The 25,133-nt window shown below is 36.0% G+C and overlaps 1 non-coding gene across 1 annotated transcript; it reads right to left on the bottom strand.

Annotated features, from left to right (window-relative positions):
* Positions 1-23,407: 23,407 nt before the first annotated feature.
* On the bottom strand, positions 23,408-23,513 carry LOC121988113. The gene has a single exon (XR_006113873.1). It is a non-coding gene; the product is annotated as a small nucleolar RNA R71 (small nucleolar RNA).
* Positions 23,514-25,133: the final 1,620 nt, after the last annotated feature.

Raw genomic sequence — 25,133 nt, 5'->3', positions numbered from 1 at the left:
TCGTTGGGCAATCACTAGCAATTCGAATGTAGTTACAAGATGAATACAGGAAATGGTAATGAAACAAAGTAATACCGACAAAGATATAAACCAAAAACTGAAGGAGCACTTTGTCGGAGCTTTGTCGGCGTCGCAGGAACGTAGAGCAGCAGGACCAGCAGTAGAAGAGTTCTCAGATTGATGATTGATTTGAAGCTCCTGCCTGGGGCTTCTTTTATATGTCCCTTCCGGGCGCCTGGATCCCTTCCGGGCGCCTGGAATGTGACGTAGCTGCACAAACCATGATGCTCCACGTGGCAACGACTCGGCTGGATATAATTTACCTTCCGGGCGCCCGGACCTCTGGGCACCCGGATCCCCTCCGGGCGCCCAGACCACCTTGTTCCAGAAAACTCCCTTTTCCTGCAAAACAAAGTTAGTCCGAGGCAATATATACCCTGCAACATAGATTATTAGCACATTTATAATAGTATGAATTAGCACAAGTTAGTATGACTTAGATTCCGTCTTTCCGAGACCGGAATCTAGTCATGATCTCGACTTAGATATCCGAAATGGATCTAAGCCGGATCGACGCCTAATGTTCCCTTCCCTGGAACGCGTCCTCGCAGTCACTCCCCTCCAGTGACTTACCTCACTTACCTGCCAGACGTCCGGTCAGCCCGTCGACCCGTTTGGACTTCTCGCCAAGCGTCCGGTCAGCCCGTCGACCCGCTTGGACTTCTCGCCAGCTATCCGGTCAGCCCGTCGACCTAGCTGGACTTCTCGCCAAGCGTCCGGTCAGCCCGTCGACCCGCTTGGACTTCTCGCCAGCTATCCGGTCAGCCCGTCGACCTAGCTGGACTTCGTGCCAGATATCCGGTCAGCCCGTCGACCTGTCTGGACTTCTCCTGCACACTCGATCAAAGTGTCAGATAACAACAAAACTAACTTAACCTATTTGTCATTCATCAAAACCTGGTTTAAATCGTTAGTGCTAACCGCACCAACACGACTAAGTTTGCTTTTAAATGAAGTGCAGAGGAAGCTACAACCAACTTTTTATGCTTCTTTTCTTGTAGTACCAAAATGTATCCACTATTCTCTCAGGATTGAAACTTTATTCATTAATAGGATGATGAGTTTAGAAACAAGGACCTCACTATAACTGTCAAAGTTTTTCATAACTTAATGGCTGACAATTTTATCTAATGAAGAATCATGAATGGCATGTCAATCAACAAAACAAATAGATTACAAAAGATATGTGTTTTACTAATTAATGTCTTCTTATAAATATCACTAGTCCTTCTCAGCTCAATAATACAACAATAAATAATATAACACAGAAATCAAGTCAACGAAAGTAGAGAAGAGAGGTAGATACTGAAATCAACCTTAATTAAAACTTCCTTCAAACTAAACGTATTGAAGCAAGATGTGGTTTCACAGAAAACACCAAAAATCAACAAGAAATCAACCTCTTCAAAAGAAACAGAACACATAAATACTTAGCTTGCAACCTAGGGCTTCGGATCATGAAAAGAGAAAAGAATAGGACCTTGGCATCACAAGCAAGAGGGCAGACGACGCACAGACAATTGCAACCTAGGGCTTCTGATCACAAGATGCTAGAAGAGGAAAGAATAAGGGCTCGGTGTGGCAGATGACGGGTCAGACGGGGCGCAGACGACAGGGCAGGCGGCGCAAAGGATGTCGAGGGTTGGGCGAGAATCGGGCAGGGACGATCGTCGATGGAAATATTGAGAGAGGGAATAAAAATTAGGGATCGGGTGATATAGGGAAATCGGGCGGGTGAGTGCTGTGTTGGAGGGAGTGTGGAAAAAAATTGGCGTGCAATAAAACATTACATGGCATTTATTAAGTGTCATAATAATATACCTAATAAGATTTTAATTTTATTAATTTTTTAGTTTTAATCAATGTCATTATATATATAAATCAACTACACTTTTAAATATATGTCATGAAGAAAATGTCAGGAAAGCCATTTTTCTTGTAGTGGGGGGAGCGTGTCATTGTGCCCCATTCACCTCTCATTTGTCCTCTATTCTATTTTTATACTCCTACACCTCTTATAGCTCAAAATTTAGGGGCACCTAAAATGTAACCCCTACCTCAAGGGATTAGTTGGCCCAAGGGATTAAATACCTGGTGCTAGATATAAAAAAAAAACATATGCAGTATTCTTGCTTTCTTTGGCTAACACAATACATATTAGTATTAGGCCTAGTACTAATTATGAGATGATTGACAAGGACACTTTTTGTATCATATTTCACTTATTAATGAAAGGTAAACTTGGTTATTATATTTACTTTAGTTCAGTGCCGAATGAATAAGTATAATAATATCCTAGAGTAGAAGGTTCTAATCTACAACATATCAATTTGTTGAATTGATAGTGAGATATTGTGGATATATAGAACACTGCTCTTAACCATTCTTAGTTAAACATTAATATACAAGGACAATATTAATGTGTTGAAACTAGCATGTAGGTCAACGGATGAGTTAATCTCATAAGTCATGGATATGCTGTTGGCGCTACTCGGAATTTTGTTCTGTTTCCCCTGTACAAAAATTTGTACAAGCACAGAACTTTTCCTAGCAACCCATGTACTTTTCAGAAGTTAAACTTGGATTGCAAATGAAACTTAATATTATTAATCCAAGTTCAACCCATGTGTTCATCAGAAGTTAAACCATATTACAGAAGTTGATTAAATATCTATTTCAAGGATTGGCTTCCAGGTCATTGGCGAGGCACTCGGCCTTCTTGGGTATGGGATCATCCACCACTTCCTAATCAAAGCCTTTCAAAGAAATTGAATATTTAAACTCCTTACAATAAACCCTAGATTAAACTACAAAGACCTCAATCAAAGCACAAGATCGCTAGCCTCTTATGTTGGTACTTCAGGATCCATACAAAGGAAAAATAAACTAGAACACAGCGAAAATAATTAACTAGTTATACCTTTCTTTGTAGCTTAAAGATCTCTTGATCTTCTGCTGTATTCCTCTCCTCCTCTTGGACATCGTGTGGGCGACGATCTACCAAGACGCAAAAACCACCCAAGTCCTTCTTTCTTCCAAGACTGCCGGCCACCAACGGATCAAAGCTAGGAACACCACCTCTTGTTTTTCTTTCTTTCTTGCAACCCACCGGCCACAAGATGGTTGAAGCCTCTTGATACCGCCAGCCTTAGGTGAGAAAGCAAGGGGAGAATAAGAATAAGAGGGGGTCGGCCACAAGGAAAATAGAAGAGGAATAGAAATTGTGTAAATGATTATTCCTGTAAGGCACCATCTATCCTCTTTTATAATCCTTGGTAATGGCTAAAAAGGAAAGATTTTAACAACAATTAAAATCTCTCTTTTAAATTTCCTATTGTGGATGACTACAAAAGGAAAGTTATAAAATTAAAAATCTCTCTTTTAAACATTGTAGATGGCTACAAAAAGAAAAGATTTTTAAAATTAAAACTTCTCTTTTAAATCATGGTTACAAAAAAGGAAAGTTTTAACAAAAATAAAATCTCTCTTTTAAACCATTGTAGATGGCTAGAAAAAGAAAGATTTTTTAAATTTAAAACTCTCTTTTAAAATCATGTGGATGACTTCAAAAAAGAAAAGTTTTTAAAATTTAAAATCTCTCTTTTAAAACATTGTAGATGGCTACAAAAAGAAAGATTTAAAAAATTAAAAACTCACTTTTAAACCCATCTTGGTCGGCCCCTTGCTTGGGCACCAAGCAAGGGGTGGACGGCCCCTTGCTTGGGTACCAAGAAAGGATGTGGCCGATCATAAGGATGACTTGGGTGGATGCGAGACTTTATACATAGAGGCTACAACAGAGACCTAGAGGAGAAATTGGTTTTGGCCTCCTGATGAGCTTGAGCTTCCTGTGTTCGGCCCGAACACCCAACTCAAGTTCATCAATAATAACTCATACCACTAAAGAGTTATTATTGAACTACCGCACCAATCCCATATTACATTATTGACTCCTTCTTATCATGAGTGCGTTAATCTCCCTGTGTTTAAGATATCGAATGTCCATTAATTAAATGAGTTACTGACAACTTACTTAATTAACATCTTGCTCCAAGAGTAGTACCACTCAACTTTATTGTCATGTCAGAACTAAGTCCACCTGCAGGGTTTACATGACAATCCTTATAAGCTCCTCAAGGGGATATCATCATCCTAATAAATAGGACACAGTTTCCTTCTATAATCAACAACATACCATATAAATAATATTATTTCTCAACTTATTGGGTCTATTAATTTAACGAATAAATCTAACCCTTTGATATATTAAAGAAATAAATACTAAGTATATATGTTTGTTATTATATCGGGATTAAGAGTACGTGCATCCATAATAATAGAGGTTCTATTCTTTTATGCAGTCATTATAAAAGGAACAACTTCAAATGGTCTTGCTCTATACACACAGTGTACTAGTATAATTTTATAGTCAAGATAAATTAGTACCAAATTACACTACAACGATCCAATGGTTTGTCCCAATCTATCTTAGTTGTAAGCTTCTATTTATAATTTATAAGGAACTGATAACATGATCTTCTGTGTGACACCACACACCATATTATCTACAATATAAATTAAATGAACAACTGCATTTAACTAAATGTAGACATTTGACCAATGTGATTCTCATTTCAAAATAAATGTTTATACAAAAAACTAGGCTTTTAGTATACATTCTAACATATGCGATATCTAGTTGACACATGGGTATATATTAGAGAATATGTACTGAATTAACCCATAAACATTCTCATAGTGACTATTAGTATGAATAGTCCTTAGACCTATAGTCACTACGGTTCCCTACATAAGGAGTTGTGTATTTTTATATTGGCAAACGTCACCTATAACAACATAAACTATAAAGTCGATCACTAGGTATACAATAAGTTATGTGGAGGGATGTGAGTGATGTAGATGAGATCTATCCCTTCCATATAACGGAAGCGATATCTGTGGGCCCCTTGATTAGTAAGACACAAGAATGCATGGTCATCCTCAAATGAGTCAATATACGATATTAAGCTTATTTAGTTGAGTATGTTTACTTAGATATCAAGAACCATAAAGATTGATAAGATGATGACATGGTCTATTCCTCATTAATCAATCTAGATATCAAGGATCGAAGGATTGAGTCATACAAGATAATGCACACGGAAAAGTTAAATTGGATCTCGACATTCTTGCCACTTGGGTAGCAATAATTCTTTGCTATATGTCATTCATTGTTTATGTATCTAAAATAGTTTTAGAGACATTGTCAACGTTATGAGAACTTATTGGGTCACACACAAAGAATAAGTTGATTTGGAGATAGGTTCATACGATGGATCATTGGATTAAATTTAATTTAAATTATACTCATTGAGTTAGACTCACTATTGGATTGAGTCCAATTCAAATTAGACTCATTGAGTCAATTTGGATTGATGATTAATAAGTTAGACTTATTGAGTGATTTGATGAATTTGAATTCATGAAGGAAGAGGAGTGTTCAATTTTGAATTGATCATGCATTGCATTAAGAGTGATTAATTTTGAATTGTTCATGCATTGGATGCATTGGATTTAGCAGATGAAGTCAAATATTAATTTCAATTAAGACAATTGATATTAAGGCAATTTTATAAATAAGTACAAAAGGAGTTTTGATTCATTTTCATGATAAAAAACTAGTGTGTTCTTGCTCTACTTCTCTTCTCTTCCATTCTTGGTCGAAACTTCCAAAGTTGTTGCCAGCGCAACCGTTGGTTGTTTTTCTTCTCCATTTTATGAGTTCGTAAGACAGATGAAAGACTTGTTTGTGTGGATACCGAAAGAGACGTAAACATTTGATCATGCTGAGATTCTAACTGTCGGGAGTTCGTAAGACAGATGGAAGACTTTTAACAAATACTTAGTATATGATTTTTCTTCGCATGAATCTTTTGGAAAAGAATTTATTTTTCCTCTACATTTTCTACGTGTTTAGTACTATAATTCCTTACAATATATACATAAGTTGACCTTAAGGGATGCTTGGCAAGGTCATATATATATATAACATATCAATAGACCCTGAAAGTGCATTCATGCTTGCATCAACACTCCTGTAAACCCACTCACGTTTTTCAATTAATTGCTAGCGCATTTCAACAAGATGTAGCTTCTACTTCTCGCCAAATGCATCTAATTCAAAACCCAACTAAAGTTCCTACAAAACTGTTCCTCGTCAATATTTGACGTGCCCAGCAGGCTAAGCATGAACCAAAAATGTCAACCCAGCCAGCTACTTTACTTCGTCCCCACGACTTCATGCTTCCAATGTTTGACCTGTGAATCAAACCCCAAAACTCAGCACATTGTCACGCAAGATAAATTCATCAAACTCTTAGTTGAAATGCTGAACAGGTTAGATTTAAATATGTCTTTGACCATGTCATTAGATCTTTCAATGAAGCAACATTGCACAGCAAGTCAACAAATGGAACTACATTCCATTCATTCCATTTCTTTATTCCGTTAGTATCCCACTTCTCTTCGCATCAAACTCAACTCCTGCTTCTCTATTTATACCCTTTTTCTTCCCATCGGAGCTTATACTATAATAAACCTTTAGGCCGAAACCTTCTACCCCTTGTCAATGGCTTCCAAAGCTAAAGTCTCCGTCTTTGTATTTCTCATCCTCCTAATGTTCAATATCTTTCAGCGATCTGTGGCCACTCGAGGCCTCAACATCAACGAAAGCTCCTTCATTAAACAAAAGAAGATCGTCAAAAGGTTGACAGCAATCGTCTCAAGCTCAAAGATGATGTTGAAGGGGAAGGGGCCAATGGTGTTTGCTATGCTTCCTAGAGAATCTATCCCACCGGCAGGACCAATTGGAGGCATTGATGGCAATAATCCTTAAGTTTTGTTGGAAGAATGATTCATTCCATCCACGCTAGAGAGATTATTTGATCAATCTCATATAGAAAAAGTAAATAAGATAATCTCTTTCAGTGTCATCCAAATAAACAAAAATAAAGATTGTTAATGAAAGAAGGTAATACAATACTAATTTTCCGTTCCCTTCACTCGAGTTATTTTTCTTTTTCTTTTTCTCCTAATTGCTCTCTCGTGTCAACAAAGCATGAGCAAAACTTTTATTTGATTGATCCGTCATTGGGATTATGGCTCATATTGTATCCTTATTGTCCTTATGGAAGATCTAATTAATTAGATAATAATATATTTATTATAATTAATGGAGCAGAGATTAATTCTCGACATATGCATGACCTCGGAGAAAATCTCCTCCCACCCCTAGCCACTTAATAGTCGGTTATAAACTAACCTCGTAATTTACCTCCCTTCACATAATCTAAGAATGGACTATAAGGGACGTCTGGAGTGAATGTGATCACCTTTTTATATAATATTATATCCTTTTTATGAAAAACTAAAACATGCCCTGGCATAATGGTGCAATGGTTAAATCCTCCAACAAATAACCAAGGGATCTAAGATTTGCATCTCAGATGTAACGCACAGCAGGGAGTTTCCATATAGTGAGAAGTGAGTTTAAGAATGTTGGTATGGGCTTCTAGGACCGCTTCCCGATTTATCCTAGTGATCGGTGGGAAATTTTTATAGGACCGAGATGATTACCTTCTGGATTAATCGGTTCAAAGAATTAGATAATTAGTACCAACAAAAATAAATGAACTTTGTACATCATTTAACTTCACTCTAGTGTAGAGCCCAACACATCCACCCAAGCAAAGTGAGAACAAAATAAGAAGAGAAAAAAGAGGAAAATTAGATGTCCTACCTATCACATATCCTAGATTTAGGGTTCCTTGAAGAGGGGACAAAGGGAGAGGAGTTGAGTTTAATTTAGGTGGATAGATGGAGGAAACAAAGCTTATATTTTTTTTTTCATAGAATTTTTTTTATCTAAATGAGAAAGTTGAAAGGATAGGCTTAAACATATCATGAAAAAATCATTTATATTATTTTTTCACAATTAACCTTGATTTTCCTCTAGCCATTGTTTGCCACTAGAGATTGTTAGTTTTCAATATTTGTTAGGCATCTTTCTCAAGCATCACTCTTGATCATCATTGTACACAAACGACTACCACTATTAGTCCAACTTAGGATGAGGAATAGATTGTAGAAGAGGGATGTGCATGAAACTTTTCATTCCTTCTCTTCTTGCTCCTTATCCAAGTAAACGAGTTTGGATGCCCTCTCTCCCCGCCCAATTTCTCTTGCTACTCCTTTCTCCTTATCAAAGGGGTAAAAGCTATATCTTTTTCCAAGCATTTAGATAGTAGTAATCTTGGACTTATCTCCTAAATTAAGACAAAGAATGTAAATAATGCATTGCAGGATCAAATTGGGTAGTTGCTATGCTTGAAAAATTGACCCAATTTTAAGAGGAATAAAGCTTGGAAATTAGTCCCAAGAGTTGGGGATTTTTGAGTGATGTGCGTAGATTATATATGTTTTTATATATTTTCTAATGCATATCTATTTGTATTTCATGAATATAATCTATGTTTATTTCACCCTAATTTATTATTATGTTATATTTTCATTCTATTTGTTTGGAGATCTACACTTTGCATGTTTTGATTGACAAGACATTATTTAGAGCAAAAATAGATAAAAGACACATATTGGAGCAAATATAGAGAAGATCAACAACCTGACCATGCCAAAGATACGGTCATGTGCTCTCTCCTAAAGAAAAGAAGGCTCCGGATGTGCCGTTAGGCATGGTCGTGCCCCTCACTAGAGACCAATCAAGCCCAGGTCATCTGAAACACTTGGCATTAAGCTTCTTCTAGAGCCACATCAAGGCGTGGTCGTATCATTTTCCACATATGTGCCACATTTCTAAACCCTAATCAAAGACGGCTCATGCCTTTTGGAATGACTATGCCTCTCCATGCTGTGTGGTGAGGGTTAGGGTTGTGTCGCACCAAATATAGGACTGTATTGAATCTAGGAAAATTGTAGACTTATTTTTAAAACTACTATAACTTTGTGCTGTTAGGATGTATACTAAAAGCCTAGCTTTTGGTATAAACATTTATCTAGAAATAAGAATCACATTGGTCAAATGTCTACATTTATGATAAATGTAGTTGTTCAATTAATTTATATTGTAGATAACATGGTGTGTGGTGTCACACACAGAGGATCATGTTATCAGTATCTTATAAATTATAAACAGTAGCTCACGGCCAAGATGGAAAGGAACAAACCAAAGGAAGGTCGTAGTGTAATTAGGTATTAGTTTATCTTAACTATATAATTACACTAGTACACTTAGAGTGTATTGAGTAGGACCATTTGAGGTCGTTTCTTTTATACTGACTTTATAAAGGAACAAAGACCTCAGTTATTATGGAAGTGTGTGCTCTTAATCCTAATATAATAACAAGCACATATATTTGATATTTATTTATTTAATTTATCAATGGGTGAGATTTAGTTCGATAAATCAATAAGCTCGATAAGTTGGGAAATGATATCACTTATAGTGTGTGTTGTTGATTATAGAAGGAAACTGTGTCCTAATAATCTAGGTTGAGAATGTCCCCAAGAGAAGCTCATAAGGATTGTCATGTTAAACCCTGCAGGTGGACTTAGTCCGACATGACGATGAAGTTGAGTGGTACTACTCTTGGAGCTAGATATTAATTAAGTGAGTTGTCAGTAACTTACTTAATTAGTGGACATTTGTTATCTTAAACACAGGGAGACTAACACACTCATAATAAGAAGGAGCCCAAAATCTAATTTGGGATTGGTGCGGTAGTTCAATAATAGTTCTTTAGTGGAATGAATTATTATTGATGAAATTAAGTTGTGTGTTTGGGGCGAGCACGGGATGCTTAATTTCATCGGGAGACCAAAACCAATTCCTCCTCTTGGTCCCTATCGTAGCCTCTTGTATATAGAGATTTATACCCACCACATAACCACCTTCTTACCCATCCAATGGGGCCGACCAAGCTAGCTTGGAACCCAAGCTAGGGTCGGCCAAGACCAAATGGATGAGCCAAGTTGATGGCCGGCCAAAGCTTGGGTCCCAAGCTTAGGTGGACGACCACTAGAATATTAAAAGGGTTTTTTTATTAAAATTATTTCTTATGTGAATATCATGATTTAAAAGAGAGTTTTAAAATTAAAATTTCCTTTTATAGCTTTCTACAAAAGATTAAGTGAAGAGATTAATCTCTTTCCTTATTTGTAGATTAAAAGGATAGTTTTAATTTTTAGTAAAAACTTTCCTTATTTGTAAATCATCCACATGTTTAAAAGAGAGTTTAAAAATTTGAAATCTTTCCTTATTTATTGATTAAAAGGTGGATTTTAAATTTTAAGAAAACTTTCCTTTTAAAACATGTTCATGATTTAAAAGAGAGTTTAAAAATTAAATATTCTCTTTTATAAGTTTCTACAAAAGATTATGAAAAGATTTGATATCTTTCCTTATTTGTAGATTGAAAGAGATTTTAATTTTTAGAGATAACTTTCTTTTTATCCACATGTTTAAAAGAAAGATTTTAATTTATAAAATTTCCTTTTTATTAACCACCATGAAGGGAAAAATTATTTGAGAAATTTTTATAAATTTCTGGAAGCAAATTAGGAAGTTTTAATTCTTGTGTGAATTAAAATTTCCTTGATTAAGGGATTAAAGGTGGCCGGCATTATCATGATGAAAAGAAAATTATTTTTAATTAAATAAATTTTTCTTTTCAATGGAAAAAGAATTAAGGAAGTTTTTTATTAAATTTTCCTTATTTGCCAAGACCAAGGATTATAAAAGAGGGGGTAGAGGAGGCTTCATGGTGAACAACTCTATTATTTTTCTCCCTCTTTTCTTCCTTGGTGTGGCCGACCCTTCCCTTTCTCTTCTCTCCATCTTTGTGGCCGAAACCTTCTTTTCTCTTGGAGATCAAGTGGTGGCCGGATCTTAGCTTGGAGAAGAAGGAGAGAAAGCTTGCATCTCTTGGAGCTTGGTTGGTGGAAAAGGATCTTCTTCCTTTGAAAGTCTTGCTTGGCCGAAACTTGAAGGAAAGAAGAAGAAGGTGGTTTGGTGATTCTCGTCTCGGAAGATCGTTGTCCACACAACGTCCGGGATTAGATGAGGAATACGGTAGAAGATCAAGAGGTCTTTCTAAAAGGTATAACTAGTATTTTTCCTTTCCGCATCATACTAGTTATTTTTGGAAATAATACCAAATACAAGAGGCATGCGATTCTAGTATTTCGAATTTATTTTCGATGTTGTGTTCTTTGTTTTTTTTTTCTTTTCCTTGTGATTTGATTGTTCCTTTCGGTTAACCTAAAGTTATTTTAGGAAATTAAATATTAGCTTTCCTTAAAAGGTTTTGTCTAGTCGGTGGTGGTTGCTCCCATATCCAAGAAGGCCATGTACCTCGCCACGTCAGTACTGGGAACCAATTATGGAAATTAATATTTAATGGAATTAATAACTTAGGTGATTTGGATCGAACGTGTTAAGTTCCGCAGGAGATCCAAGTCAAAACCTAAAAGAACAAATAGATTAAACTTTGGATCAAATGTGTTAAGTTCCGCAGGTGATCCAAGTTTAATTTAAAAGAACACATGGTAGCTAGGAAAAGGTTCAGACCTTTGTACAAAATTTTTGTACAGTGGAACTATTAGGTTTTCCGAGTAGCAACCAACAATTGGTATCAGAGCTAGGGTTTTGCCTCTGTGTATTTGGTATTAGTTTAATTATGCACATGTCATACATAATTTAGGCAGGTTAATAGTAGGATGTGCTAATTTTATGGATGCAGGATCCAACTATTACGGCTTATAGTTATTATGTGTGTGATTGGACCCTTGGACATGTCAAGGGTATTTTATTGTGTGTGCATGATTGTATTATAAAATACAGCAGGAGCTGTATTTAGTTTTATTAGGATTTTATTTTTTGGTCTAGTTACATGTACATTCCTTTTATGGAATATATGATCGATGGATGTAAATTTTATTTTATGTTCGATCTAGTTTACATGTACATTCCTTCGAGGAATATTGGATCGAAAAATGTAAAATTCTATTTATGTCGCGGATCGAATCTTGCAAGTCGTGGAACCTTTTGAGGATCAGAGGCGCAGTGGAACAAGGAGCAAGATGGATGCGACAACTAGACCCGGTGGCGGTGGCCAAAGATGGCAGTAGCTAGGGTTGGCGACACACGGAGGACAACAATAGATAAAAGTCATAATAGTTGAAAATTAGTTTTTCTATTTATTACTTTTTATGCTGTGTTGTGTGTGTTTGTTAGTATGCATGCTAAGTAGGCTAGCATAGTCAAAATTCCTTACTTTAAATAACTAAGTGGGAGAGGGATTTATTTTTAAATAAATTCCATGGTCTCCATTACTGGTTTATAAGTGATGCAACAAGCTTGCGCGTTGGCTCTGAGTGCCTTCCTCCATATCGGATGAGCTTGTTTGTGGATCACTCGCTTAAACTTCCATTTTGGATGACTATAGGATGTTAATTAAGAGCGTGTGATCTTCCCCATCGGAAGGGACACAATTTTATTAACGGACTTAGTGTCAAGTAATGGTATATACTTAGGCACGTCTAATATTATCCTCCCCATCGGAGTCACTGCTATTATTTGTGTGACCGAAGAAAACCAACTATTAATTTCTCAAATAAATAAGTTGACAAGATAATAAAATTAAAAACCCCTCTTACAAATGTTTGATTTTGTATACATCCACACTATCGTGGCATACAAAATTCACTGTGTTTGAGGTAATTTTATTTGTCATAAAAATTTATTGACAAGATAATTAATGGGTAAACTCCTCCTCTTACAAATGTTTAATTTTGTATACGTCCACACTATCGTGGCATGCAAAATTCACGGTGTTTGAGGTGTTGGAGAATTTAAATAATATTGTTTGAGGAATCAATGTTATTTTAAATTCAAAAGTTTTGACCAAATATTTGATCAAAGAAAGATCAACTATTAATTTTATTCGTCATAAAGTAAAGTTGACGAGATAATAAAATTAATGGATAAAATCTCTTCTTTGATTTTGTATACGTCCACACTATCGTGGCATACAAAATTCATGGGGATTTTAAGGAATTGATCTTGACCAAATATTTTTGTGATTCTTAGGATTTAAAATGTTTGTCAACTCCCTAGCTGTTATACTATAGAAAAGACTTAGTAGTCCCGATTGTAAAAATTGGAAATAGGACTTGGACATTAAGGTAGTCTTTCTTTTTAGAACTAAAGAACAATATAGGTGTATTCATTAGTTGAAACATGTTTAGTGGTGTTATCTACCAGAACCTGGAGTGTAGATACAGATGTCATTAATCATGTCTGCAATTCATTGCAGGGTTCCAGGAAACCCGACAACTAAATGAAAATTAAAACACCGTCCACATGGGCACTACTGCAAAAGTAGCAGCTGTTGTAGTGGGAGAGGTTTATTCTCTAATAGGAATAAAATATGGATTATTAGAAATTGTCTTTACGTACAAAGTTTAGAAAGAACCTGATTTCAGTTTCTAAACTATTATAGAATAGATATTGTGTCTATTTTGATAACAAAGATGTTATCAAGAAAAATAGAGAAGTTATTTATTCTAGTATGTTGGTTGACAATTTATAATCCAATAACTCCCACGATGCAATAAATGGAAATTATAACAAATCTTCTAACTTTAAGAGAAAGCAACCTTCGGAAATGAACCAATTATATCTTTGGCATCTAAAGCTAGGTTATATTAACTTGAGTAGGATTCATTGGTAGTTGATGAACTTTTGGGTTCATTGGTAGTGGAAATCTTTCCAACCTGCGAATCTTACTTGGAAGGAAAAATAACCAAGAAGCTTTTAAGTCTAAGGGGTATGGAGCCAAAGATATGTTGGAATTGGTACATTCTAATTTGTGTGATCTTATGACAATCCAGGCAAGAGGTAGTATCGAATATTTCATCTATTTTATAGATAACTATTCAAAATACAAATACATTTACTTAATGTGTCGCAAGACTAAGTACTTTGATTAGTTCAAAGAGTACAAGGCTGATGCGGAGAAACGTCAAAGTAAAAGTATCAAGACACTACGGTGAGATCGTAGTGGCAAGTACCTCTTGGGAGAATTTAGGAGTCACTTATCAAAAGTAGGGATTCAATCCAAACTAACTGCACCTGGTACACCCCTACAGAATGGTGTAGAAAAAGGAAGGTATAGGACTCTTATGGAAATAAGTAGATTGATGATGAGTTATTACCAAATTCATTTTAAGGATATACTCTGGAAACGGAAGTGAATATAGTACCTTCCAAAGTCAGAACTCTCTACTCATATAGAATTGCTGAATAAGCGTAAGCCTATTTTGAAGCATATTCGGATTCGGGTAGTCCAACACATATGCTGAAGAGAGATAATGATAAGTTGGACAGGAATTCACTTGTTTGTGGGTTATCCTAGAGAAATGAAAGTAGGATTATAGTCTTAAAAATCAGAAGGTCATTGTTAGCATCAATGATCGATTTTTAGAAAATGACTATGTAATAAATCACGTGCCCATAAGTAAATTTGTTCTTAAGGAAATAATAAAAGACATGTCTAACCTAGTACCAACTATACAAGATAAAATATCACAAGAAACTGCAACACGTATCACAAATGATACACAATTGCAGAAAGTGCCTCGTCGTAGTGGGAGTGTTGTTAGGTAACCTAAAAAGATTCATGTTTTGGGAGAGTTTTTGGACTTGATCTCTGGAGGACATGAACCTGATCTCCGGACATATGACGAAGCACTCCAAGATAAAGATGCAGCATCTTGGCAAAGAGTAATGAATAACATAATTAGAATATATGTATTCTAATAAAATCTGGAAGCTTGTAGAACCACCAAATGGTGTAAAAGCCTTTGGGTATAAAAAGGTCTATAATAGGAAAAGAGGGATAGATAGGAAGGTAGAAACTTTCAAAGCAAGGCTTGATGAAAAAGGAAACTTTTTCATTGGTAGACATGCTTAAATCTATCTGTATTCTTTTATCTATTTCGCAAGTGGATGTCAAGACAGTATTCCTTAATGGAAGTCTTGAAGAAAGCATCCATATAAAGCAACCAGAAGGGTTCATTGCAAAGGGCTAAGAGCATCTTGTGTGCAAGCTCAATCAGTCTATGGACTGAGACAAAGCTTCAAAGGTCTTAAAACATCTGGTTTATCAAAGTTATCCAGACCTATGAATTTATTTAGTAACCAGATAAGTCTTGTGTATACAAAAGGTGTGATGGAAACGTAGTGGTATTTCTTGTACTGTACGTAGATTACATTTTTTATAGTTGGAAACAATATCAAGGTGTTATCGGAAGTAAGGGTATGGTTGTCCAAGCAATTCGTTATAAAGGACTTAGGAAAATAAGCACATATTCTTGGGAACAAGGTTCGCAAGAAAAGAATGTTGTGCTTATCTCAAGCTTTATATAACAAGCTCATTTTAGCATGCAAAACTCCAAGAAAGGTTTTCTACCTTTTAAACATGGAGTGTCTTTATCAAAATAGATGTCTCCGATGACATCAAAGGAGATTGAGGATATGTAGGCAGTTCTTTATGCTTCGAAAGTTAGACAGCCTAATGTATGCTAAACACGAGATCAGAAATCTGTTTTGCCAAGGGCATAGTTAACAGATATCAAAGTAACCCTAGACAAGGATATTGGACTGCAGTAAAGCATATATTAAAGTACCTTAGAGACACTAGAGATTATATGCTAGCTTACAAGGCAGTTAATTTGGTCCCTGTGGGTTGCACGGATTATGACTTCCAATCGGATAGGGACAATATTAAGTCAACCTCGGGGTTTTGTGTTTACTTTAGGAGGTAAAGTCATAACTATGGAAGAGTGATAAGCATAGGTGTTTTTCTGGACTCCACCATAGAAGCTGAGTATATGGCAAGCCTCTGAGGTAGCCATAAAAGCTAAATGACTCAATAACCTCAAGATAGACTTAGATATGATTTCTGGTTTGTCCAAAGATTATTACAATTTATTGTAATAATAGTGGTGCAGTAGAAAACTCGAAGAAACCATGAGTCTATAAGGCAAGTAAACACAATAGAGCGCAAGTACCACCCAATATGAGAAATCGTATAAATGAGGAGAAGTTATTGCTGCCTAGATTGCATCAGATGATGACCTATAGATCTTTTCACTAAGACCCTTAAGGCAAGAGCTTTTGATGGGCATGTTGAAGTGGGATTCTGTTGTAGAATCAGCAACTTAGTCTTTTAGAAGTGTTATTGTTAGGATGTATACTAAAAGCCTAGCTTTTGGTATAAACATTTATCTAGAAATAAGAATCACATTGGTCAAATGTCTACATTTATGATAAATGTAGTTGTTCAATTAATTTATATTGTAGATAACATGGTGTGTGGTGTCACACACAGAGGATCATGTTATCAGTATCTTATAAATTATAAACAGTAGCTCACGGCCAAGATGGAAAGGAACAAACCATAGGAAGGTCGTAGTGTAATTAGATATTAGTTTACCTTAACTATATAATTACACTAGTACACTTAGAGTGTATTGAGTAGGACCATTTGAGGTCGTTTCTTTTATACTGACTTTATAAAGGAACAAAGACCTCAATTATTATGGAAGTGTGTGCTCTTAATCCTAATATAATAACAAGCACATATATTTGATATTTATTTCTTTAATTTATCAATGGGTGAGATTTAGTTCGATAAATCAATAAGCCCGATAAGTTGGGAAATGATATCACTTATAGTGTGTGTTGTTGATTATAGAAGGAAACTGTGTCCTAGTAATCTAGGTTGAGAATGCCCCCAAGAGGAGCTCATAAGGATTGTCATGTTAAACCTTGCAGGTGGACTTAGTCCGACATGACGATGAAGTTGAGTGGTACTACTCTTGGAGCTAGATATTAATTAAGTGAGTTGTCAGTAACTTACTTAATTAGTGGACATTTGTTATCTTAAACACAGGGAGACTAACACACTCATAATAAGAAGGAGCCCAAAATGTAATTTGGGATTGGTGCGGTAGTTCAATAATAGTTCTTTAGTGGAATAAATTATTATTGATGAAATTAAGTTGTGTGTTCGGGGCGAACACGGGATGCTTAATTTCATCGAGAGACCAAAACCAATTCCTCCTCTCGGTCCCTATCGTAGCCTCTTGTATATAGAGTTTTATACCCACCATATACCCACCTTCTTACCCATCCAATGGGGCCGGCCAAGCTAGCTTGGAACCCAAGCTAGGGCCGGCCAAGACCAAATGGATGAGCCAAGTTGGTGGCCGGTCAAAGCTTGGGTCCCAAGCTTGGGTGGCCGACCACTAGAATATTAAAAGGGTTTTTTTATTAAAATTATTTCTTATGTGGATATCATGATTTAAAAGAGAGTTTTAAAATTAAAATTTCCTTCTATAGCTTTCTACAAAAGATTAAGAGAAGAGATTAATCTCTTTCCTTATTTGTAGATTAAAAGGATAGTTTTAATTTTTAGTAAAAACTTTCCTTATTTGTAAATCATCCACATGTTTAAAAGAGAGTTTAAAAATTTGAAATCTTTCCTTATTTGTTGATTAAAAGGTGGATTTTAAATTTTAAGAAAACTTTCCTTTTTAAACATGTTCATGATTTAAAAGAGAGTTTAAAAATTAAATATTCTCTTTTATAAGTTTCTACAAAAGATTAAGAAAAGATTTGATATCTTTCCTTATTTGTAGATTGAAAGAGATTTTAATTTTTAGAGATAACTTTCTTTTTATCCACATGTTTAAAAGAAATATTTTAATTTATAAAATTTCCTTTTTATTAACCACCATGAAGGGAAAAATTATTTGAGAAATTTTTATAAATTTTCGGAAGCAAATTAGGAAGTTTTAATTCTTGTGTGAATTAAAATTTCCTTGATTAAGGGATTAAAGGTGGCCGGCATTATCATGATGAAAAGAAAATTATTTTTAATTAAATAAATTTCCCTTTTCAATGGCAAAAGAATTAAGGAAGTTTTTTATTAAATTTTCCTTATTTGCCAAGACCAAGGATTATAAAAGAGGGGATAGAGGAGGCTTCATGGTGAACAACTCTATTATTTTTCTCCCTCTTTTCTTCCTTGGTGTGGTCGGCCCTTCCCTTTCTCTTCTCTCCATCTTTGTGGCCGAAACCTTCTTTTCTCTTGGAGATCAAGTGGTGGCCGGATCTTAGCTTGGAGAAGAAGGAGAGAAAGCTTGCATCCCTTGGAGCTTGGTTGGTGGAAAAGGATCTTCTTCCTTTGAAAGTCTTTGTAACGACCCACCTTCCACTACTAGGCTGTAAGGCGAATCGCTACGGTTACTGTGCTAAGCTGCGCGGAAAACTGATCTAATTTGAGTTTTTTATGCTACTGATATCTGACCTAATACATGTTATTGGTTCTACCTGTGCTAAGGGAGATGATCTAAGGGATACCTGGTGTATCCTACATCCCCTACGGTCAAGGAGCTGGACTGATAAGTTTCTTGGACGAAACCTGAGCTTCCCAATCGATCCGAGCTGGACTGGATCGATTGCTCTTGGTTGGATCGGTCCGTGGATCGATCGGAGCTGGGAACATTCTTCGATGATCGGACGTACGCCGATCCAGTGTGGTCGATCGGCGGTCGGACCGATCGGTATGTCTGGATCGGTCGGTGATCGATCGGCACCAAATCTCCGGGACGCTATCAGATCGGCCGGATCGGTCGGCCGACCGATCCGAGGATCTGCAATGGCATATCAGATCGCCGGATTGGCCACCGACCGATCCAGCGATACCAGCCCCGATCGGTTGGGAGACCGATCAGTCCGATTTCACCGGACCTCGGATTTCAACACTTTGGCAAAACCCCACTTAACACCTAACTAATGCATCATAACTATTCTAACAACATATAATAACATTCCAACGACATAAACTAGTAATCTGACTTAACATAGGCATAGTTTAGGAATTCATGGCAACACATAACTAAAAGTGCCTAGAACATGGAAACCAAAACCAATAAATAAAATGTTAAAGTAAATGCTAAAGAGTCTAATGCTCAATTTGCTACGTCCCCTAAGGACCTTTGATTCCAGTTCCATACACACCCTCATCTTTGCATTGACCTCCAGCTAGTCCACTTTTCCTTTACCTTTATCTGCAGTATAAGAAAAGTAGTATCTGTAAGCTAACAAGCTTAGTAAGAAACCATCTACCTCACAAAAACATGCATTCAGTGCAATATGGTTTTTAAAGCATGCTATTTGAAAATATGCACTGAACTTGCTAAGTCATGGTATACTGAAATCATAAAGCATAACACATAAGCATGGCATGAGCACTGAATCATATCGTAGCAAGCAATAAAACACTGAACTGAACATAAGCTAAACTAACTGAAACTAAATCTGTAACTGGAAACAAACTCAACTAGAATAATTGATTTTGAGTTTTGAAATCTAATACATAATAGGTGAAAATACTAAACATGCTGTTGGGCCCGGCAACTGTACTTGCTGTGCGCGCATCCCTACTAGACCCGGGGTTGTCTAGGCTATCTGAACCTAGGGACGACTGTGGGAGTCCAACCCAATGGATATCTAATCCAGTATAGTGCCACTGAAAATAAAATACTGATATCTATAGCTAACTGATATAACATGCTGTTTCTAGGTTATCTGAACCTAGAGCTAGGTTATCTGAACCTAGAGGCGACTGTGGGAGCCCACCCATTGGACCGTAGTCCCATAAAACTAAACTAAACTAATGTGCTGGTTTAAATGCCTCTAATGCATTTAACTGAGCTATTTAACATAACTGAGGTGGTATTTAGCTACACTAACATTTTACCGAACACTTGGTGTGCTCCAACTCTCTCCTCTAATAGGGAGATCACCTCTAGGCACCTGACAACGTCTAGAATCTCCAACTAAAGGAGAACAACGTGTCCGGCCCGTCTAGAGGGGTTCAACTAGATCCCTAAATCCTCGAGGAGGGTTTAAACATACCCTATGTGCCGGAAAAACCTGCATATAGCTAAAACTAATGCGTAGGAAACCAACCGGAGCTATTATACCGCAGGTGAGGGGTTTCTTACCTCGTACGCTAAATTCCTTACAATTCTATTCGCTAGAATTTCGGTGGAGATGACCTTCTCGACGACCCGCTCACGTCTTCGCGTTCCTCTCGCGGAGAAGAACCTCTTTCGTGTTGGAGTCGTTGCCGGAAGATGAGCCGAGAGTCCTTGGGTTTGGGCGCCGGGAGAGGAGGAGGAGGAGGAGGTGGCATCGACGTTGAGGGTTTGGAGAGGGAGGAGTTTGCCGAACCAAGCAAAATAAACCAAACCCACTTAACCCTTCTATTTATATTAAGTGGTAATTCCGGTCAACTCTAACATAAATATAGATGTTTCTCCTTTCTCTCAGCACGGCCCTGCTGGGTTCACTGGTTACTAACATTATCCCTTAAACCATAGGTCTCGGGTTCGATTCCCGCTTAGGCCGTTTTCGTTTATATTTATTTTTGCTACTTCCGCTACTCGGAAAATTCCAGAAAAATATCTAAAAATTCCAGAAAAATCATACTATATTTCTAAAATAGTTTTGAGAATTTTCGGGCATTACAGTCTTGCTTGGCCGAAACTTGAAGGAAAGAAGAAGAAGGTGGTTTGGTGGTTCTCGTCTCGGAAGATCGTTGTCCACACAACGTCCGCGATTAGAAGAGGAATACGGTAGAAGATCAAGAGGTCTTTCTAAAAGGTATAACTAGTATTTTTCCTTTCTGCATCATACTAGTTATTTTTGGAAATAATACCAAATACAAGAGGCATGCGATTCTAGTATTTCGAATTTATTTTCGATGTTGTGTTCTTTGTTTTTTTTTCTTTTCCTTGTGATTTGATTGTTACTTTCGGTTAACCTAAAGTTATTTTATAAAATTAAATATTAGCTTTCCTTAAAAGGTTTTGTCTAATCGGTGGTGGTTGCTCCCATATCCAAGAAGGTCATGTGCCTCGCCACGTCAGTACTGGGAACCAATTATGGAAATTAATATTTAATGGAATTAATAACTTAGGTGATTTGGTTCGAACGTGTTAAGTTCCGCAGGAGATCCAAGTCAAAACCTAAAAGAACAAATAGATTAAACTTTAGATCAAATGTGTTAAGTTCCGCAAGCGATCCAAGTTTAATTTAAAAGAACACATGGTAGCTAGGAAAAAGTTCAGACCTTTGTACAAAATTTTTGTACAGTGGAACCATTAGGTTTTCTGAGTAGCAACCAACATGTGCTTGGTTGGATTTACAGGATGTTCTTTATACAAAAATATATCTAACTTCAAAATCTATAATTTTAATTCAGGGTTCAATAGAGAATAACATGGTCTTGCTATTCTAAAAGGCATGACCATGCCTCCCAGCCATTGCCGCATCACACCCTCCGCCTAGACTATATACCAAACTTTGAACCATCATAACTTTTGACTCGGTTAAATGTATGGATTGTTCCCTATATCAAAATGTAGATAATTTCAAGGGCTATAACTTTAATTCAGGGTTTGAACACAATAAAATCAAGTTTAAGGTGTAAACCCATTTTGGTGGAGCCCTATAAACCTACAGATTTGGACAGTTTGGATGGGAAATAAAAGGGTCAAGAAACTTATTTTTTAACTCATCTTGGGTTTAGGTTTCGTTCCTCTCCTTGAGAAAGGGTTCTCCCCTAAGGGGGGGACCCTAAATCTTTCATCTTCGCCAATCCCCATGATCCGTCCACCTCCGGAGCAAGGATTCCTTCTGAGAAGATCGATGACATATTGATAAGCAGTCTCTTCTCTATTAATCCATATTTTGAGTTGTAGATTCTATATTTATCATTCTTGGTTGTATCTTCCTTGCAATGGAGTAGATTCTCTCGATCTATGATGTAGGAAGTAACTATGATGTGATGTGATGTATGAACTATATATTTAGACATTTTCTTATTCAATGAAGTGTTTATGCCATGTTCTATGTGTGCTATGTCTTCTTTGGGTTTGATGAAATGTGTGAATGGTGTAAACATATAGATGTGTATTGATTATTCACCCCGTAGAGGGGATACTCTAGATTGTATGACCGAAGGACCCTAGTGACAAGGGTATCTCTTTAACCGGAAATCTAGAGTATCGCTTTGAAAAAGAGGATAATTCTTCACAAGGAAGCATTTAATTAAGTTTAATGAGTTATCTCCAATCCTATGTTAATAAGTGTCTTGTGTAATTTAGCGATTGTATGACCTAGGGGCCCTAGTGAGAAGAGTATTCTTTTAACCTAACTTACTAGGTTGCCTCTTCTACTTAGTGACATTAGATACTAATAGGGGTAGCACTCCGACATGACCATCACGGGGTAGTGTCAAAATTTAATTAGACTTCCTACATGTGCATAAGGACGGAGGTAAAGAGACTAACAATGCATAGAGGTATTAACTAGAATCATAGTAAAATCAAACTCCTAGAATCATTCCCCAAACCAACTCATATCTCCCTTACTCTCTTTCTCTCAACCTTCTCTCCCTCTCTTCAATCTCTCTCGTTAGTTCACAAGCACCAAAGCAAACTTTTGACCATCTAGATAATTTACTTTGCAACATCTCTAATGCTTAATCAAGTCCATGTGGATTCAATAATCTTTTATATTATTGATGATGTTTCCATCTACTTGCAGATTCGTAATAAATTTTTGCGTCATTGTTGGGGATTATTTCTGATTAACATTAGTTGATTAACATATGAGTTATTCTAAACTTGTTAATAGATTTATCATTTTTCTTATTTGTTTTATTTCTACATTTATTCTATATTTTCTTTCTTATTCTTAATTCTATATTTTTTGTTTTCTTTTGTTTAGTCTTTACATTTTGTTTATCCATGAGCACTAACATATCAACTAGCCTTTAAGAGATATTTCTACACTCATTTCTGCTAGATTTATGTCTCCCATTGTATAGTCTTATATCAAAGTAAAAAGTTTCCAACTATACCTGAAATTAATTACCATGATACAAGGTCATAAATTTAGAGGAGAAGTATTAGAAAATTTATACTTGCACGTTGAAGAATTTCTTGAATATTGCAACATGGTAAATTGTAAAGGAGTGTCAGCAGATGCAGTTCGGTTGATGACATTTTCTTTTAGTATCAAAGATAAAGCTAGGACTTGATTTTATTCTCTCCATCCTCAAAGTATTACAAGTTGGAAATAATTGAGTAGAAATTTCTGAATAATTTTTTCTTCTAAGTAGAATAGTTTACATGAGGAATTATATCACAAACTTTGCTCAGGCAGATAGAGAATCACTATTTGAAGTATGGGATAGATTCAAGAATTTATTAAGACAGTGTCCTTACCATGATTTACAAAGATGGCTGATAGTGTACATATTCTACATGGAGATTTCTTTCTCAGATAAGTCTTATTAGATTCTATTGGGTGCTACTTGGAATTCTGATCTGTTTCCCTTGTTCAAAAATTTATATAAGAACAGAACTTGTCCTAACAACCCATGTGCTCTACAGAAGTTAAACTTGAATTGCAAATGAAACTTAACATTATTAATTCAAGTTGTTCTTCAGAAGTTAAACTTGGATTGGAAACGAAACTTAATATTTTTACTCCAAGTTCAACCCATGTGTTCTTCAGAAGTTAAACCATATTACAGAAGTTGATTAAATATCTATTTCAAATATTGGCTTCCAGGTTAAACATGGCGAGACACTCAACCTTCTTGAGTATGGGAACATCCACCACTTCCTAGACAAAGCATTTCAAAGAAATTGAATATTTAATATTCTTACAGTAACCTTAAGTTTGTTAGAGTGTATACTAAAAGTCTAGCTTTTTGTATAAACATTTAAGAATCACATTGGTCAATATCTACATTTATATGCTAAGTGTAGTCGTTCAATTAATTTATATTATAGATAACATAGTGGGTGGTGTCACACACAGAAGATCATGTTATCAGTTCTTTATAAATTATAAACAGTTGCTCATGACTAAGATGAACAGGAACAAACCATTGGAATAGTCGTAGTGTAATTTGACATTAGTTTATCTTGACTATGAAATTATACTAGTACACTCTGAGTGTATTGAGCAGGACCATTTAAGGTAAGTTCTTTTTATACTGACTTAATAAAAGAACAAGACCTTTGTTATTATGGAAGTGTGTGCTCTTAATCTCAATATAATAACAAGCACATATATTTAGTATTTATTTCTTTGATTTATCAAAGGATGCGATTTAGTTCGATAAATCAATAGGCCCGATAAGTTGGGAAATAATATTATTTATAGTGTGTGTTGTTGATTATAGAAGGAAACTGTGTCATAGAAATCTAGGATGATGATGTCCCCAAAAGGAGCTCATAAGAATTATCATGTAAACCCTGCAGGTGGACTTAGTCCGACATGACAATAAGGTTGAGTGATACTACTCTTAGAGCTAGATATTTATTAAAGTGAGTTGTCAGTAACTCATTTAATTAGTGGTCATTCAATATCTTAAACATAGGAAGACTAACACACTCATGATAAGAAAGAGCTCATATAGTAATATGAGATTGGTGCGGTAGTTCAATAATAACTCTTTAGTGGAATTAGTTATTATTGATGAAATCGAGTTAGGTGTTCGGGGCGAACATGGGAAGCTTAAGTTCATCGGGAGACAAAAACCAATTCCTCCTCTCGGTCCCTATCGTAGCCTTTTATTTATAAAGTATTATACCCAATTATACCCACCTTAAGGTGGTCGGCCAAGCCTAGCTTGGAGCCCAAGCTAGGGCTGGCCAAACCAAGGTGAGTTGGATCCAAGGTGTGGCCGACCCTAGCTTGAACCCAAGCTCAGGTGGTCGGCCACAATAAAATTAAAAGGATTTTATTTTGTTTAAATCTTCTCTTATGTGGAAGTCATAGTTTTAAAAGAAAATTTAAATTTTAAATCTTTCCTTTTATAGCTTTCTACAAAAGATTAAGA

The sequence above is a fragment of the Zingiber officinale genome, chromosome 5B, assembly GCF_018446385.1.
Source record: "Zingiber officinale cultivar Zhangliang chromosome 5B, Zo_v1.1, whole genome shotgun sequence".
Lineage (NCBI taxonomy): Eukaryota > Viridiplantae > Streptophyta > Magnoliopsida > Zingiberales > Zingiberaceae > Zingiber > Zingiber officinale.
This window is presented reverse-complemented; position numbering and strand designations above follow the sequence as displayed.